We start from the raw sequence: 20,765 nt of genomic DNA on the forward strand, positions 1-20,765 counted from the left end.
CAGGTTTGCTTTAAATACACGCTATAACGGTCGTGAGCGTTACTTACGTTTGAGACTGGACGTGGTGAATTGATGTTTGTCAGCGACAATGACGCCATTATCAACATCTCACTCAGCTTGAACGAGGTCGTGTAATAGGGCTACGAGAAAGTCGATGTTCCTTCTGTGATACTGCAGAAAGACGTGGCAGGAATGTAGCCATTGTACATCATTACTGGCAGCGGTGGTTACGAGACTGTACAGTCCCAAGAAAACCGGGCTCCAGACGTCCATGTGCCACTACCGAGAGGGAAGACCATCGTGTTCGGCGCATGGTTCCGGCGCATTGAACTGCATCTGCAGCAGCAATTGGAGCAGCAGTTGGCACTGCAGTGACACAACGAACTGTTGCAAATTGGTTACTTGAAGGACACCTCCGAACCTGACCCCACACCGCCGCCGTTTGCGACTTCAGTGGCGTCAAGCTAAAGCACAGTGGAGGGCAGGGTGGATGACAGTTGTCTGTTCTGATGAAAACTGGTTCTGCCTCAGTGCCACTGATGGTCGTGCGTTGGTTAGAAGGAATTGTACGTCAGTCTGGTGATTTGTCCTGTTGTGCTGCCATTCATGAACAGCTTTGCAGGATGTGTTTTCCAACAGGATAATGCTCGAATCGCACAAACTGAATAATGAAGACATTTCTAGTCTATTGCGGGAACTACCTACATCTCGGAGAAAGTATTTCGACAAAATAGTTAACCATATGTGACGCATATGTCTCAGTTTTGTTGTCATAGCTGCATGGTACTAAAAATTTGTGTTATGGGTGGACTATATGAGAATGTAGGAAAGATGATGTTCATACATTCGTCTCAAAAGCTGTAACCTCTACCACTGTGTCGTGCGTTAATGCTAGAACCGTATTTCAAACAAATGTAATTACTCATAGTTACGTAATTAATATTACAGTCTTACGAAATAGTGATAATAGTAATAATCCTTTAAAACAGTTTAGTTTCATGACCTAAATGCAACTGAAATCTTTAGCTTTTACCCCTTAAAAAATTACATTTTACCCCTCAGGGTGTAATTACCCCCAAGATGAGAATCTACATCTACATCTACATCCGTACTCCGCAAGCCACCTGACTGTGTGTGGCGGAGCGTACCTTGAGTACCTCTATCGGTTCTCCCTTCTATTCCAATCTCATATTGTTCATGGAAAGAAAGATTGTCAGTATGCCTCTGTGTGGGCTCTAATCTCTCTGATTTTATCCTCATGGTCTCTTCGCGAGATATACGTAGGAGGGAGCAATATACTGCTTGACTCCTCGGTGAAGGTATGTTCTCGAAACTTCAACAAAAGCCCGTACCGAGCTACTGAGCGTCTCTCTTGCAGAGTCTTCCTCTGGAGTTCATCTTTCATCTCCGTAACGTTTTCGCGATTACTAAATGATCCTGTAACGAAGCGCGCTGCTCTGCGTTGGATCTTCTCTATCTCGTCTATCAACCCTATCTGGTGCGGATCCCACACCCGTGAGTATTCAAGCAGTGGGCGAGCAAGTGTACTGTAACCTACTTCCTATGTTTTAGGACTGCATTTCCTTAGGATTCCTCCAATGAATCTCAGTCTGGCATCTGCTTTACCGACGATCAACTTTATACGATCATTCCATTTTAAATCACTCCTAATGCATACTCCCAGATAATTTATGGAATTAACTGCTTCCAGTTGCTGACCTGCTATATTGTAGCTAAATGATGAAGGATCTTTCTTTCTGTGTATTCGCAGCACATTACACTTGTCTACATTGAGATTCAATTGCCATTCCCTGCACGATGCGTCAATTCGTTGCAGATCATCCTGCATTTCAGTACAAATTTCCACTGTTACAACCTCTCGATATACTACAGCATCATCCGCAAAAAGCCTCAGTGAACTTCCGATGTTATTCACAAGGTCATTTATATATATTGTGAACAGCAACGGTCCTACGACACTCCCCTGCGGCACACCTGAAATCACTCTTACTGCGGAAGACTTCTCTCCATTGAGAGTGACATGCTGCGTTCTGTTATCTAGGAACTCTTCCATCCAATCACACAAGTGGTCTGATAGCCCATATGTTCTTACTTGGTTCATTAAACGACTGTGGGGAACTGTATCAAACGCCTTGCGGAAGTCAAGAAACACGGCATCTACCATGGAATCCATGTCTATGGCCCTCTTGAGTCTCGTGGACGAATAGCGCAAGCTGGGTTTCACACGATCGTCGTTTTCGAAACCCATGCTGATTCCTACAGAGTAGATTTCTAGTCTCCAGAAAAGTCATTATACTCGAACATAATACGTGTTCCAAAATGCTGCAACTGATCGACGTTAGAAATATAGGTCTATAGTTCTGCACATCTGTTCGACGTCCCTTCTTGAAAACGGGGATGACCTGTGCCCTTTTCCAATCTTTTGGAATGCTAAGCTCTTCTAGAGACCTACGGTACACCGCTGCAAGAAGGGGGGCAAGTTCCTTCGCGTACTCTGTGTAAAATCAAACTGGTATCCCATCGGATCCAGCGGCCTTTCCTCTTTTGAGCGATTTAATTGTTAGAGAAAGAACTACAGTGCAGTCTTCCTCTGTGAAACAGAATCACTGCTATAGACTAAAGCAAGCAATTTTTTCCTGATTTTTTTGGTCGCTGCTCCAACCGACAGCATGTCGGAAATCTGTAATCTTGAATTATGACGACAGATTGAACACATTCTTGTAAGAGACATTCTGTCGTCCGTAGTGCACCGTGGTGAAGTAGCGTCTAGTTATAGACAAGAGTACGCCCAATAGGCTATTATAATCGCACATTTCTTAACAATAATAAAAGAATGAATCACATGTCAATATTTGGCTGCCTTGTGTTCCTTTAGATACTCAGACGGAAAGGCGTAAGCGGTGGAACAAGAGTAAATGACGGACGGTGGTGTCGGAAAGCTCGTGCAGGCAACACCGCCGAGAATTAATGAGAGAGATAAGGCGGGCTAATGCAGTACAGGATAACGCGTGCCGCCGGCGGAGGCAGCCACAGATAACGGCGGCGAGCCCCCAACACGAGGCAAACTCACAGCGGGCAGCCAGCGCACTCGGCACATGGCCGCCAGCTCGCCGTGTTCACGCTGACAGGCACGGAGCCGTTCAGTTCTGCCTTTGCTTCCGTTTCTTCAATTATTTACCAAATCAACAAATATACGAGGGTCACTCCAAAAGAAATGCACACTATTACTATAAAAAACAGTTTTCATTCTGCATGAAAGTTTTACAGTGTGTAGATACATCCTTCCCACTAGTTTTCAAACTTAGTTCAACCTGTTCCCGTGAGTGGCGCCGTCACAGCATGTCTTCTAGATGGCTGCTCACTTGACGTTCGTCAGAAGCAACGTGCTCTCATAGAATTCCTGTGCTGTGGAAACGAGACAGTGGGAAATATCCTCAAGAGGTTGAAAAAGGTTTATGGAGATGCTACTGTCGATCGCAGTACAGTTAGTCGGTGGGCAAGCAGGTTACGAGATGAAAGCGGGCACGACAGTATTGAGGCAGCGGCAGGCTTCGTACTGCACACACTCCACACAATGTGCAGAGAGTTAACGAATTGGTGACTGCTGACAGACGCATCACAGTGAACGAATTGTCACGCTACATTGGGATAGGGGAAGGAAGTGTTTGCAGAATACTGAAAGTGTTGGCGTTAAAAAAGGTTTGTGCCAGCTGGGTTCCCAGGATGTTGACAGCAGCTCACAAGGAAACAAGAAAAACGGTATGCAGCGAACTTTTGTAACAGTACGAGAATGGTGGAGATGAATTTCTTGGAAGAATTGTGACAGGTGATGAAACATGGCTCCATCATTTTTCACCAGAGACGAAGAGGCAATCAATGGAGTGGCATCATGCAAATTCACCCAAGAAAAAAAATTCAAGACCACACCTTCTGCTAGAAAAGTTATGGCTATAGTGTTTTTCGATTCCGAAGGACTCTTGCTTGTGGACATCATGCCAAGGGGAACCACCAAAAATTCTGATGCATATGTGACGACCACGAATAAAGCTTGACTGAGTCGTATTCGACCACATCGGCAAAAGCAGGATGTTTTGCTGTTGCACGACAATTCATGGCCACATGTCAGTCAAAAAACCGTGGAAGCAATCACAAAACTCGGATGGACAACACTGAAACACCCGCCTTACAGTCCTGACCTGGCTCCATGTGACTATCATCTCTTTGGGAAACTGAAAGACTCTCTTCATGGAACAAGGTTTGAAGATGATGACTCCCTTGTGCACACTACCAAACAGTGCTCCAACAGGTTGGTCAAGAATTTTACCGTGCGGGTATACAGGCGCTGGTTCCAAGATGGCATAAGGCAGTTCAGAGGGATGGAAATCATGTGGAGAAATGAAAATATTGTTCCTAAAGAATGTATCTACACACTGTAAAACTTTCAAACATGTAGAATAAAAGATGGAATTTAAAAAAAAAATAGTGTGTATATCTTTTGGAATGACCCTTGTATATTTCTTTCTTTACAGCGTTAAAATGTGCAAGGCCATTCCTATCAGGCCATCATCCATTATTCAAGAACAGAGTAGTATGATAGCTAGAATCAATTCCGTATTACAGCGCTGTTGGGTTAAGTTATAATTTTTGCCAATTTCTTCAAATTGACAGGAAAGTAATCACTCTTGTTCGTCTTCATTTTCTCCTTTGTGTTGTTTCACAAATCGTATTATGTAAAGTGTACACTGAGGTGACAGAAGTCCTGAGATACGTCCTAATATCGTGTCGGACCTGCTTCTGCCCGGCCTAGTGCAACAGCTTGACGTGACATGGACTCAACAAGTCGTTAGAAACCCCTGCAGAAGTACTGAGTCATGCTGCGTCTATACTGTCGATAATTGCGAAAGCGTTGCCAGTGGAGGATGTTGTGTACTAACTAATCCTTCTGTTATGTCCCATAAATGTTCGATGGCATTCATGTCGGGTGATCTGGGCGGCCGAATCATTTGCCTGAACTATCCGGAATGTTCTTCGACCAATCGTGAACAACTGTGGGTCGCTGACTTGTTGCATTGTCATCCATAAAAACTGTTTGGGAACATGAAGTCCATGATGGCTGAAAATGGTCTCCAAGTGACCGAACATAGCCGTTTCGAGTCAATGATCGGTTCAGTTGGCCTGAAGGACCCAGTCCATTCCATGTATACACAGCCCACACCATTATGCAGCCACCACCAACTTGCACAGTGCCTTGTTGACAAGTTCGGTCCCTGGCTTCATGGGCCTTCGCCGTCAGCTCTTATCAACTGAAATCGGGACTCACCCGAACAGGCCACGTTTTTCCAGCCGTCTAGGGTCCAACCAATATGGCCACAAACCCAGGAGAGGCGCTGCAGGCGATGCCGTGCTATTAGCAAAGGCACTCGCGTCGGTCGTCTGCTGCCATAGCTTACTAACGGCAAATTTCGGTGCACTCTCCTAACTAATACGATCGTCGTAAATGCCTCATTCATCTCTGTGGCTACTTCACTAAGTGTTGCTTATCTGTTAGGACTGACAACTACACTCAAACGCCGCTGCCCACGTTCGTTAAGTGAAGGCCGTCGGTCACTGCGTTGTCCGTGGTGAGAGGTAATGCCTGAAATATGGTATTCCCGGCACACTCTTGACGCTGTGGATCTCGAAATATTGAATTGCCTAACGATTTCCGAAATGGAATGTCCCATGCGTCTAGCTCCAACTAACACCAACTACTACTCCGCGTTCAAAGACTGTAAATTCCTGTCGTGCGGCCGTAATCACGTCGGAAGCCTTTTCACATGAATCACCGGAGTACAAATGACAGCTCCGCCAATGCACTGCCCTTATATACGTTGTGTACGCGGTACTACTGCCACCTTCATATGTGCGTATCGCTATCCAATGGCTTCAGTCACCTCAGTGTATGTGCGACAGCACTCAAAAATTTGGTGCAGAGCATAAACGTAAGAAAAGATGCGCAACACATAAGGAACAACAACTAAATATCCCCATTAATGCACGAACATGGGAAAGGCTAACGAAGGGCTTACCCAGCTGGAAAAAAAGGACATTAAATATTTATGATACATGTGACTAACAATCAAACAAAAATACTAAATTTCGGACCAATAAAACCACGTTACCCTAAAAAAAAGGGTGTTGAATTATTCTATCTTAAAACAGAAAAAGATCTTGCTTCGAGACGTTAGAACGGATACATATCTGATCTCTCTCTCTGAGGAATTAATCGTAACGTTTTCTTCGACGCGTGCTCGAATACACCTTACTTCTGCAACACATTTTTAGATCACTTTAAGAAATGATTTTCTTCCAAGAATTTCACGTTAATGCCAAATTACACTCCTGGAAATTGAAATAAGAACACCGTGAATTCATTGTCCCAGGAAGGGGAAACTTTATTGACACATTCCTGGGTTCAGATACATCACATGATCACACTGACAGAACCACAGGCACATAGACACAGGCAACAGAGCATGCACAATGTCGGCACTAGTACAGTGTATATCCACCTTTCGCAGCAATGCAGGCTGCTATTCTCCCATGGAGACGATCGTAGAGATGCTGGATGTAGTCCTGTGGAACGGCTTGCCATGCCATTTCCACCTGGCGCCTCAGTTGGACCAGCGTTCATGCTGGACGTGCAGACCGCGTGAGACGACGCTTCATCCAGTCCCAAACATGCTCAATGGGGGACAGATCCGGAGATCTTGCTGGCCAGGATAGTTGACTTACACCTTCTAGAGCACGTTGGGTGGCACGGGATACATGCGGACGTGCATTGTCCCGTTGGAACAGCAAGTTCCCTTGCCGGTCTAGGAATGGTAGAACGATGGGTTCGATGACGGTTTGGATGTACCGTGCACTATTCAGTGTCCCCTCGACGATCACCAGTGGTGTACGGCCAGTGTAGGAGATCGCTCCCCACACCATGATGCCGGGTGTTGGTCCTGTGTGCCTCGGTCGTATGCAGTCCTGATTGTGGCGCTCACCTGCACGGCGCCAAACACGCATACGACCATCATTGGCACCAAGGCAGAAGCGACTCTCATCGCTGAAGACGACACGTCTCCATTCGTCCCTCCATTCACGCCTGTCGCGACACCACCGGAGGCGGGCTGCACGATGTTGGGGCGTGAGCGGAAGACGGCCTAACGGTGTGCGGGACCGTAGCCCAGCTTCATGGAGACGGTTGCGAATGGTCCTCGCCGATACCCCAGGAGCAACAGTGTCCCTAATTTGCTGGGAAGTGGCGGTGGGGTCCCCTACGGCACTGCGTAGGATCCTACGGTCTTGGCGTGCATCCGTGCGTCGCTGCGGTCCGGTCCCAGGTCGACGGGCACGTGCACCTTCCGCCGACCACTGGCGACAACATCGATGTACTGTGGAGACCTCACGCCCCACGTGTTGAATAATTCGGCGGTACGTCCACCCGGCCTCCCGCATGCCCACTATACGCCCTCGCTCAAAGTCCGTCAACTGCACATACGGTTCACGTCCACGCTGTCGCGCCATGCTACCAGTGTTAAAGACTGCGATGGAGCTGCGTATGCCACGGCAAACTGGCTGACACTGATGGCGGCGGTGCACAAATGCTGCGCAGCTAGCGCCATTCGACGGCCAACACCGCGGTTCCTGGTGTGTCCGCTGTGCCGTGCGTGTGATCATTGCTTGTACAGCCCTCTCGCAGTGTCCGGAGCAAGTATGGTGGGTCTGACACACCGGTGTCAATGTGTTCTTTTTTCCATTTCCAGGAGTGTAATTAAACAGTCAAACCAAGAAAAAAGGTTTCTACAGTGTAGTGGGAAAGCATTCGACATCCTGTGCAAGAAATGATTGGACAAAATCAGCTTACTATCTACGATTAGGAATGCTTCGGATTAAGACGTAATATTTTCTCAGATTATGAATGACTTTTGGGAACAACTGAAATTCGTAGCAGCCCAGATTGCTGCTGATATACTCGGAATAGTGTATCGAATAGAGCGAAAGATAAGACAATTGTCATCACAAATGTGCACTGGAACCTGGGTAGTCGGTTGACAATGTCATTAGTATTAGAACCAGTTTTTCCAGTTTTGCAGAAGCGTATCACCATCAACTCTTCGGTGCCGCACTATCAAAAAAGACGAGTGTATAGTTTACCAGAATTTTTTAAGAAAACTTCTTCTTCAACCTATCCGCGCAAAAAAAAAAGCAGGGGCATCCTCTCAAAGGGCCTCTGTGCATAAATATGCATGCATCCATGCTGCAACAGCTGTTGGAACGGAAGCCCGGCCCAGTAGGGAGTGTGTTGCAACAGACTGTCACTCACTCTCCCGTGAAGCTCCAGGCTATAAAAAGAACCGCATCCGTCACCTAATGCGTGGACGCCGGAAGAAAGACCCCTCTGTATCACAAAAATAAACCAAAGGCTGCGTAGTCCGAACTCGGTATTACATACATATGGCACTCCAGAAATCTCTAACATCAAGCTGGGTGGAAAATTCATTCGACGTCCTTTTACAATATCAGAAAATTTCATTTAATTATTTGTAAAACAGGCGGTTATACACTCCTGGAAATAGAAAAAAGAACACATTGACACCGGTGTGTCAGACCCACCATACTTGCTCCGGACACTGCGAGAGGGCTGTACAAGCAATGATCACACGCACGGCACAGCGGACACACCAGGAACCGCGGTGTTGGCCGTCGAATGGCGCTAGCTGCGCAGCATTTGTGCACCGCCGCCGTCAGTGTCAGCCAGTTTGCCGTGGCATACGGAGCTCCATCGCAGTCTATAACACTGGTAGCATGCCGCGACAGCGTGGACGTGAACCGTATGTGCAGTTGACGGACTTTGAGCGAGGGCGTATAGTGGGCATGCGGGAGGCCGGGTGGACGTACCGCCGAATTTCTCAACACGTGGGGCGTGAGGTCTCCACAGTGCATCGATGTTGTCGCCAGTGGTCGGCGGAAGGTGCACGTGCCCGTCGACCTGGGACCGGACCGCAGCGACGCACGGATGCGCGCCAAGACCGTAGGATCCTACGCAGTGCCGTAGGGGACCGCACCGCCACTTCCAGCAAATTAGGGACACTGTTGCTCCTGGGGTATCGGCGAGGACCATTCGCAACCGTCTCCATGAAGCTGGGCTACGGTCCCGCACACCGTTAGGCCGTCTTCCGCTCACGCCCCAACATCGTGCAGCCCGCCTCCAGTGGTGTCGCGACAGGTGTGAATGGAGGGACGAATGGAGACGTGTCGTCTTCAGCGATGAGAGTCGCTTCTGCCTTGGTGCCAATGATGGTCGTATGCGTGTTTGGCGCCGTGCAGGTGAGCGCCACAATCAGGACTGCATACGACCGAGGCACACAGGGCCAACACCCGGCATCATGGTGTGGGGAGCGATCTCCTACACTGCCCGTACACCACTGGTGATCGTCGAGGGGACACTGAATAGTGCACGGTACATCCAAACCGTCATCGAACCCATCGTTCTACCATTCCTAGACCGGCAAGGGAACTTGCTGTTCCAACAGGACAATGCACGTCCGCATGTATCCCGTGCCACCCAACGTGCTCTAGAAGGTGTAAGTCAACTACCCTGGCCAGCAAGATCTCCGGATCTGTCCCCCATTGAGCATGTTTGGGACTGGATGAAGCGTCGTCTCACGCGGTCTGCACGTCCAGCACGAACGCTGGTCCAACTGAGGCGCCAGGTGGAAATGGCACGGCAAGCCGTTCCACAGGACTATATCCAGCATCTCTACGATCGTCTCCATGGGAGAATAGCAGCCTGCATTGCTGCGAAAGGTGGATATTCACTGTACTAGTGCCGACATTGTGCATGCTCTGTTGCCTGTGTCTATGTGCCTGTGGTTCTGTCAGTGTGATCATGTGATGTATCTGAACCCAGGAATGTGTCAATAAAGTTTCCCCTTCCTGGGACAATGAATTCACGGTGTTCTTATTTCAATTTCCAGGAGTGTATATATAATTGTTTCAGTGACGCAAGTGTCTTTGTTTTCGATCAGGATCATAGCGAAACACTTGCTGCATTTGAGAGATGATAGCAAAACCTGTAGAAAATGTGCTATTGACGTTTAAAACTTTTAAAAACTCCATAGAATACCCATCTGAGTAACTAACGCAGTTCCCGTGATTACAACAGAATCCACGTCCGCAATGCTTAATCAATTATTTGAACAAGAATGCGTCTCAGACACTCTAAATTGTGTAAAAGGAAGATCTAGGAATAAATAATTCCGTTCCTGTTTTTCCAGTACATAAAAACTGTGAATTCTAATTCAGATTTTTGTACCAAAATTTAATATCATAGCAATTAATAATTCTGACTTCCTGGAAGCAAGCGTGTCTGTGATTTATGCCATTGTGAATTTTTAACAAAACAGCATCTTATAACGTAAACTACTCTCTTTTACACTGCAAGTTACAAATCTACTTAATCATGACAGTCTTCTGACGTAGTTTATGTTGCATTTAACAAAATGTAAGCAAAGGATAGTTATAATACCACTTTCAGAAAATTATTTAACAGCCTACAGAAAGATATTGCGAGGAAAGCTACGAGGCTTCATTTTTGGTCCAGTCCTGTCTTTTTTTATATATATATAATTTGCTCTGAAATATAAAGCAATTCTGTTTTCTGTAAAAACACCTGTTTACTTAAAGAGAATGAAACTATAGCTCAAATTCTCACATCTACAGTGATAATGAGATTCAGGTTAATGTTGCAAAGACACAACTACCGCAAATTAAGACCAAACAATCGAAATTAGAAGGCTGAGCACACAGGATACACTCGGAAATAAAATTATCATGGTCTTTATTTACATAATACTTGGCAAAATAATTAAATGGTTTTCCGATTGCAATGACAATGGAAATGGAAATGCCGTGTGGCTAAAGCCCCTAGTCGGGTATACAGTTCGCCTGGTGCAAGTCTTTCGAGTTGACGCCACTTCCGCGACTTGCGTGTCGATGGGGATGAAATGATGACTATAAGGACAACATAACACCCAGTCCCTGAGCGGAGAAAATCCCCGACCCAGCCGGGAATCGAACCCGGGCCGTTAGGTATGACAATTCGTCGGGCAGACCACTCAGCTACCGGGGGCTCAATGACAATATTAAATCATGATCGAAATTAGATGGCTGCGTACTGATGACACGGTCGAAAAAACTTGTCATTGTCTTCATATGCACGCAACCTGCCAAAAGATTGAAGCAATAGTTTTATTTGCAACGACAACACTATTCTGTGCATCTGAAAATGACACAAGAAAGGTCATCAACATCTACTTCTGAGGTAATTAAAATTATTTAAGTATACTATTAACGTTACATAGTGCAATTATTTTGAATATGTATAACACGAAGACTCATGCTGACACTGTTTAGAGGTTACTATTCTCTCTCTTTATATTTATGAACACTTTGCTTTAACAAATAACAATCACGAAATATTTGCAGGAAATTATTTTGAACTTGTGACAAATACAAAAAAGTTAGGTACATGTTCCATAGATCATCTTCACGATTTGCCGGCCGGTGTGGCCGAGCGGTTCTAGGCGCTACAGTCTGGAACCGCGCGACCGCTGCGGTCGCAGGTTCGAATCCTGCCTCGGGCATGGCTGTGTGTGATGTCCTTAGGTTAGTTAGGTTTAAGTAGTTCTAGAGGACTGATGACCTTAGAAGTTAAGTCCCATAGCGCTCAGAGCCATTTGAACCATTTCTTCACGATAAATGTATTTACGTGGATCGTGTCATCTGGATAAACATAGAACCCAAAAAAATTAGAAAAATATTTTTATGGCTACATGCTTGCCATTTTCAGGATTTGTTTTCTCTGTAAATGGCTAATTAATTCTACATAAGATTTCCTCTGTGGTGTAAGGGTTATCAAGGAGAAACATCATTAACCTACATTAATTCTGAACACACTTCCGCTAACGGTCGGGCAGTTAATTTCCATACATAGAATGTTAATAGCTGCACGTTTCACTGCTTTCTGTGAAAACGTTAGATGCGTTAAAGCAAATGCAGATCCCTTTTTCTTCTGGTTTCGTTTTTGTGAATTTATCTGTTACTCTCAAACTAAGATGGATCGTTGATAAATTTCATAAGCAAATAAAAGTGCACTGCGGCTACTTGTTATTATACGAAGCTAAGAGAAGGTGGGATGTTTTTAACAGCACAAAGATGGAAGAGCTGTGTTTTTCCATGTTTAAAGCGAGCTCATTTGTGCAAAACCAATAAATAACTTTCACAAAACCATATTTTACGATTTTCCCTGTTGATGCGTCTAGTAGCACTAGCAATCAGGATCAACTTCTCCTGTGTCAAATAAAATGATAGATCATTACGGATGATGCGGAGCCCTTCTTTGTACTACACAAACAGCCTAGAGCAACTTTCTGTGATCTCTCTCTTAAACAAGAACTTAACCACGTAGGTTCTGAACTATGTATTCCACAAAAACTTTGTCAATTGCATTTGATAAGACATAGAAGATCTCAAGTGGCGATATTTTAGCATTTAAAATTTTGTTAAATACTCGGTAAAAGACAAATAGCTGTCTCCATAGAGGGCTCTTCTGATATCCGAACTGTGATTTTCTGTGTATTCTGTTACTACCAGCTGTTTATAATTAAAGTGCAGCTACTCACCGACGCCCAGTATGGGTTGAAGTAGGGTATTTGTTTTCTGAAAATCGTCGTAAATGGTTAGTTATGTCATTTTATGCTCATAACATGCTTTTTTTCCTTCTTGAATTTCAGTATTCTTTCGTAAAAACGGAAATGAAATTCATTTAATTTGAAAGCCCGCTAAAACGCTCCATTCGAGCCATGTAATGCCTGTGACGTCACTGGTTAGCTCACTGGTCCTACTGTCATAAAGCAAATTCACATTAATGGTTTGTTTTGGAATTTACGTTTAGGAAAATGGAATACAAATTGTGTGTAGTACTACACTGTGCAAATACCCACATAAAAACTCTTGAAAAAATGTTTTTGAGGTTTCAGATAATGAGAAAGTGCGTGAAAATTGGGTACACAGTACTGGCGGCCGCGCGAGATTGGCCGAGCGGTCTCAGGCGCTGCACTCATGGACTGTGCGGCTGGTCATTGCGGAGGTTCGAATCCTCCCTCGGAGATAGGTGTGTGTGTTCGTCCTTAGGATAATTTAGGTTAAATAGTGTGTAAGTTTTGGGACTTATGACCTTAGCAGTTAAGTCCCATAAGATTTCACACACATTTGAACATTTTTTTTTTTTGTACCGGCAAAATGCCACCACGTCGATGCCCAAGTTCGCTTACTTAATTAAAAATGTCTTACTCTCTAAAGTTAACATTAATTTACCTCCGAGATACGCTTTCCCACAGTTACAAAGAAGGATAGCGTCCGTCGAAAAAATTTAACTGTTAGTAAAACTTATCGTTATCTGGTCACTTATACATCATTGGTAGCTCTGTTAATGGAGCGCTGGACTGTCATCTATTACATGTACATAACTATACGTCACTCGTTCGAATCTCCCCTGCAAAAATATCTGAACTTATTTAGAAAACAAGTCGATTCCCCTTTCAAATGAAAACCAAATCACAATAACAAAACTTCACCACACCGATTAGAAACAGAGCGCTATTGCGTTTCCTTGTCGTTTACGTGCACTTACATTCGCAATAGCTGTTCACACGCGTCACGTTGAGAAAGATATATTCTAGTTAATGTGACCACACACTTTTTACTCTATTAGAAACAATGTTTATATTATCTTCTTACTGTCCAGCTAGGATCCTTATTGTTTAAGCTTTTGAAGTTTCATCGTTTACATAAGATGAAGTTCAGTCTGTTTCAGACGCTGACGTTAGCTTACACTAACAAACGGCACTGCCCTTACGTTTGTCTTACTTTCATGTTGTACACGGTTTATATCTCTCCAAACACAAAACCTCATCGTCTTAACACCTCACTGTGCTGTGGGAGTATAGTGAATCTTCACTACTAGCAATACTTTTCAAAAAAAAGATAGTTGTTTGTAAGCAAAGTAGATTCATTTATCCTCAGCTGTACATTTCTCAGATCACTGCAAGGTTAATGTGAAGCTATACACAATACATCCCACCATCGAAATAACTGCTACAATGAGTTCTTGCTAACGCTATTTTCGTATTTCGTGTAAAACATTTAAAAATTTATGATCGTTTTAGGATTCGAACCCGTGTTCTTCTTATCTAAACTCTTTGCAGGAAAAGTGCGGAAAAACCTAGTAACACAGGTATAGCTTTGTCTTACTCTTAGTCTATGACGTCACCAGAGCTTCAGCCAATAACAGAGCGTTTTCGCTCACGTGGCCAAATTCCGATGTTTAATGTTTTTTTTAAAACTTTAATTATATAAAATAAGAAATATTTTGTGAGAATATTGACCGTAAATGCGATTTGAATGTTATAATCACTCAGAATAACGACAATCCGAACCATATCTCTAACATAGGAAAATAGCAAATATCGTTTGGCAGCGAAACTTGGTATACATGTATATTAATGCGGAACCGATTTACGCCAGTAAAAATTAGTTCCTATTTTGGCCACCAGGTGCAAATATGGCGCTGTACAGCTTCTCGTCGACGTCTCTGATGCTCAAATTGAACAGATTGTGCAATTTTGATGTAATCAACATTATGTGTTTCTCAGCTGTTTGATCTTTTCTGCCCACATCCTGTTCTTAATCCATTACATATGGAAACATTTCTATACGTCAATTTTGCAGTCATACCGCCAAATTAGCACCTGCTAGCAAAAATTCGAACTAACTGTTTTCCACCGTAAATCGGTTCCGCATTAATGCACTGGAAAACCTACCAAGTTTCGCTGCCATAAGATAATTACACCTCACATTGGACCTCTGTGAATAGCTGCACTTCAATTGTAACCACCCAGCCACACAGGTGGGTAACAGTCTTGGAGTACATCACCTCTTCAAAAATTTTAGAAAATTATGCAAGAAGTGGTAGTATTCGGGAGTGAACGACATCTGTGGAGTCATCTTTCTTATAGAGATGCCTAACAACAGCAAATTGTAATATGTCCGGTAGAACATCCTGACTAATGACGCAGTACGTATGTGACAAAGAACTTTACATATTACAGGGCAGAACTTTTTGTATCTACTTGGAGATATTATGCACCCCATTTGAACTTCTATTCCTTAAAGTCATGATGATCTTCCTTACTTCCGAAAGGGATGTAAAGGTAATTTTTATTTCACTACATCTCCTCTGTATCGCTTCTTCAGTCTAATGTTTTGCTTTCTGTTTTGAACTATTTGCATTAGTGTTTTCATTTATTTTAAAAAAGAAATTATTAAAAATATATGGTGCGCAGGAAATCTCTGGTACTTTCACATATATGTCATCCTCTAATACTCCGTACTGATTCGATTTTATTGTCTGATCTGTTAATTTCAAACTAGATGTGCATTCCTGGACTTTTTGTACAACGTTTCTTAATGTGTTACAGTACAGTTTATAACTCGAAAGTATTTCTGGATCATTACGTGTTCCAGCTATTTTGTACATACTCCCTTTTCGTTGTGAAAATACTCTGACACCTTTAGTGATCCAAGATTACTTTAATGACATTCCAGTACCGCATTTAATTGTCTTTTTAGGAAAACTACTTAAAATCATTATAGAGTCATTAAGAAATATGTTGATTTTAGGGCCAATATTAGGCTCATTTTTAAGCTTTCTTTAAAATCTTCAGTTGACTTGTAAATAATCAAGAGTCAATACTTCCTTTGAGTGTTTCTGAGCTCCACATGGGGCCAAGTTACGTATTAATGATTAACTATGCATCATGATCTGATAATCTGTTTGCCACAGGGTAGGCATGCGTTTGCTTAACTTCTGCTTGTTGAAGGAACAAATTATCTATACGATCATTACTATCTTGAGCGACTCCAGTAAGGAATTAATTCGAAATGAGAAAATTTGTTCCAGACTGGGACTCGAACCCCGATTTCCCGCTTACCGCAAGCCGTTGCCTTAACAACGTCAGCTATCCGTGGACGCTTCCTGGACCAAGCCCAGCTTCCGAGCTATGCGACGATGTCTACATTCCTATACCATAATCCCCTACATTCATCGGTTAATGCTCACAGCTATGCTCTGTATTTCCGCATCAGTGAAAACGAGATTATGAGAAACTGACATGTTGACATTATCGTCTTGTGCCCGCCATGTAATATTTACTTGCATGTGTGGATGAACAGATATTAATGATGATTGGCACACCTCTAAAATTAACTGAAAATAAATTCAATGAATGTGTATATTTTGGCATCAGCTGTGTTAGGTGTAGACGTATTACCTATTAGTGGCATATGAAAACTTGTGCTGGAGCAGGACTCAACCACTTCGGCTATCCGTGCACGATTCCCGGACAACCGAACAGTGGTCATACGGAAATCTAGATGGATCGGAAGGCATGCACAGACATCTGAAGACGTTAAGGCGACCGCTAGCAATAAATGGAAAATCCGGATTCGATTCCCGATCAGGCAAAAATTTTCATGTCTCACTAATAGGTAGTACACCTATACCTAACACAATTGAGGCCAAGACAGTCACATTCAGCGAATTTATCACGAGTTATTTTCGGACGGCTGTCACTCGTCATTAATGTCTGTTCATCCAGATATGCAAGAAAATCCAGTAGAGACTTTCATTACTAGTACTATATAAGTGACTAAAGCGCTTCTAGATCACTTTTCAGTTCCTTGAAAAAATTCACTCAAAAATCACCACAAATTTAAAATTCCTTCCTCCTGCTTGGCAGACAACATAATAAAACATTAAAATTTTTCAAGATGTTCCAATTACCCAGTGGGAAACTGTATACTGCAATAATCAGAAATACTACCTATCTTATTATTAACTCACATGCTTCTATATACTGATCAGTTACTACTTTTTTGTATTATATACCCTTTTTATGAATGTTACAACTGGTTTATCCACTTGCTGCATGAATACGCAGGTAATTTATCACCACTTAAGAATTTAATGTTTCTACTCCACAGATTAAAACTTTATTTCCAGACTCCGCAGAAAATAACCATAAGTATCCATAACAAATTCAAAGGAAGAAACTTCAACGAAGTCAATTAGTGTTGATAAAAAATTATTCTCTATTGCTGCACATAAATGTTATTATTCGCTAGATCAGTTTTTTTGGGGAGTGATGATGAGACTATCGTCACAGAATAAAATAGAAATATTCTGTGGCAGTTGTCAATTAACACTGTATCTAAATTTCACTTCTTACGTTTAAAAATAACGTAAATTATCACATTATGCATCTTGCTGTTTGAACTTGATGAGTCTGCTCCTCATGAAATCGTTGGTTTAAATTTATATGTAGCGAGAGAATAAAATTCTTATTCTACTTCTGTTCAGATTGCTTTGTCAATTGTACAGAATCTTTGCGGAATTCTTCGTCTGCTCTTTAAATAATGTAGAATCAGAAATATTTTGAAGTGGAGGAGTTGGGATTTCATTTGGTGCGACTTACGTGAGAAGTAACAGTTCAGTTTCGATTAATTTGCCTTGAAATGAGCCTTCAAAAGGTTGTGCAAATAGGGAAAAACTGTCCTTCACAAACCGCCTTCTGCTTTCCATACAAATCGTTTAATCGTATCACGTAACTTTCTCGAAAGTCAGCGGTTCAGAGGTCATGGCCACTGATAACTAGTGATTACGCCAACAGTCTCATTATATCTGGACTGTTCGTCCTTGACTGGTATACAGACACATAGCGCAACTCAACCACGTGTCAGGATCAGCATGAGGTATAACATTTTGTGCTCATGAGAGACTTCTTAGCATCTCGTTTTTGTTTAATGCTACACGTTATTATTAAAAGGTAGACTACCTGTTTCCTGTTTTATGAAGATCAGGGATACGTGCGACTCGAAGGTTGGGCAGTTAACAGAAGGGTAGAAGTAGAAATCTGATCTCTGGTCTGTGATAGAACACTACTGACAAATTTTTATCTTACAATGGCACGAAAGAAAGGTGGTGGAAGGCGTTCCATGTGTAGCCAGGCGTGGTTCGATGTTCTCAAAAGTTGATGATATATCAAAAAGTCAGCTGCAAGGAATTTTCATGTCAGTGTCAGGTACAACTAGAGAATACATGTGACAAGTATTCGTCTCAGAAAATAATACGATTATTTTATAAACTGAAACGACATAGGTAGAAACTAAATAATAGAAGACTAGAGATCCCTGTAGTGTAGAGTAATTATAAGTACTTACCTGTAGTGTAGAAACAATAGCTGCAAAAATGTAAAATATGATATTAGGACCCACTAATTATTTAGGTAGTGGGTTAACATGTATAAGTACAATAATTGAATAAAGAATTTTTTTTAAATACAAAAAAACAGAAACGATACAGATGCTCGTGAGTAACTTGTCATTAAGAAGAAAACAAACACGCTCTGAAACACTAATTGTTCAGCAGAACTACTTTTACGCATTATTTACGTTTTATACAACAGATACTAATGTTCAAAATGGCTACTTTTACAGTAAGACAGAAATATCATCTATATGAAGAAGTAACGTAACTGAAACATAAATATCGTTTATTAATGACTCGACACAGAATGCGACTATCAATGCCTGATTTTTCGTTTATTTTGACAATTACAAGCGGTATGGAGTCATTTAAAAAAATTAGTAATAGTCGACCTATGGTCAACGGAAGTAAATTACCCTGTAAATAACTATGGAAATTATTCTGCTATACCCACATATAAAGCACGCGATACACTATACATTATATGACGGACGATATCTTATATCACCATTAGCCACTCGTGAATAACAATGACAAAAGTATGTGGCTCCGTACGTGTCCGAATTTCTCTTTATCCAATTCTTATGATCTCCAAGTGAGATATGATATCGAGACAGAAAAACTGTTGCACAGTCTACCTTAAAACTCCGGTTCCCTGTATCTACATAACAGGAATTTATGAAAACAATATCGCCTTTCTTCTAGGTTCAAAATGGTTCAAATGGCTCTGAGCACTATGGGATTTAACTGCTGTCATCAGTCCCCTAGAACTTATTATTACTTAAACCTAACTAACCTAAGAACGTCACACACCTCCATGCCCGCGGCAGAATTCGAACCTGCGACCGTAGCGGTCGCGCGTTCCAGACTGTAGCGCCTAGAACCGCTCGGCCACCCCGGCCGGCTTCTTCTAGGTATTCCCATTTTAGTACCATGAGCTTCTCTGCGGCACTTTCGTATACAGACCTGTTACGATCATTGCTGCACGGCTCTGAATTCATTTGATATCTTCTCTTATTCTTACTTAATAAGAACTCCAAACACTGGAACAGGACTCTACTATAGGCCGCACTGGTGCCTTGTATGTGGTTTGCTTTCTCTTATCTGCGCGAATCATTTAGTATTTATCTACGATTAAAAAGACCTGACGTTAAGTACATCAAGTGAAAATAGTGTCTAAGTCGTTGTACATTTCCTTACGACCACAAAAACAGAGAGAGAGAATCTAGGTGTTTCATTCAAGTAGTTATTTCGTGGACCCGTGCTGACTGGGAGAAATCTCTCTTACTCTATAACTGCCATAGGGTTAATACTTACAATATATTCTGGGATCCTGCAACAGAAGACGTTAAGGGTATCGGCAGACAACTCAATGGATCCGTCCCTTTGTCGTCCTTACAGACACTAGTGACCGGTGCTCTTTTTTAATAACGACGATCTGTTCGAAATCATGGAGATTCTCCACAGATATGAGCTAAAGAGTCTAAATACCCAGTGAATTCAGGGTAAAAAGTAATGAGAATTCCATTAAGTGCATGGGATCTGGGTCCCTTGGAGTAGCTGCAGTTGGTTTCAAGTAACGGATGAATTCAAGGAGGTCCTACAGAAAGATGTTCACAGAACTGGATATGCTAATTTCTACTTCTCAGTACATTTATTTCTTAATGAAATTTGTCATAAACAACATGTGTGTCTTTAAAAAAAAACAGGTCACTTCACGTAATACCAGGAACAAGGACAATTTACCTAAAAATTAAGATAACTTACTTCGGTCGAGAAAGGTGTTCATTATTAAGGGACACACAGTTTCAATTAAGCTTAGTACTAACGAAATGCAGTTTAAGCGGAGCTCAAAGAATTTCTTAGCAGCCAACTCTTCTAATCGACTGACGAATTTCTTACCAGCTGCAGCTGTCGTAAATATCAATAATAGTATCACATAAACCGAGTTATACGTAATATTTGATTTCTGCACCTCTTCATGTCACTAATGCTACCTGTATAAGTGTAACATCTCACATGCTTTACGCGTTCCACCGTGTGTCGCGATTACATTTGCGAAGATTTTAAAAAAAAATTAAAGCAAAAATTCAGTGATTAATCTCTGCCTGAGATTACCTACAGATAAGATGAAATGCACATGTCTGCCTACTTTCTTATGTTTCTATCTTCCTCGTGGAAGACGAGAACTATAAATCATTGGACTCGAATACCAGTCTTAATTAGCAGTCTGTAGAAAGCGAAAGCGTAACAGAGGTTCTTATCCGTCATTAGGTAAAGCAAACGCCCCCATTATAACAATTAATTATCAGTCCTAATAGTCATAACT

Source organism: Schistocerca piceifrons, chromosome 1 (assembly GCF_021461385.2).
Source record: "Schistocerca piceifrons isolate TAMUIC-IGC-003096 chromosome 1, iqSchPice1.1, whole genome shotgun sequence".
In the NCBI taxonomy this organism is placed as follows: Eukaryota; Metazoa; Arthropoda; class Insecta; order Orthoptera; family Acrididae; genus Schistocerca; species Schistocerca piceifrons.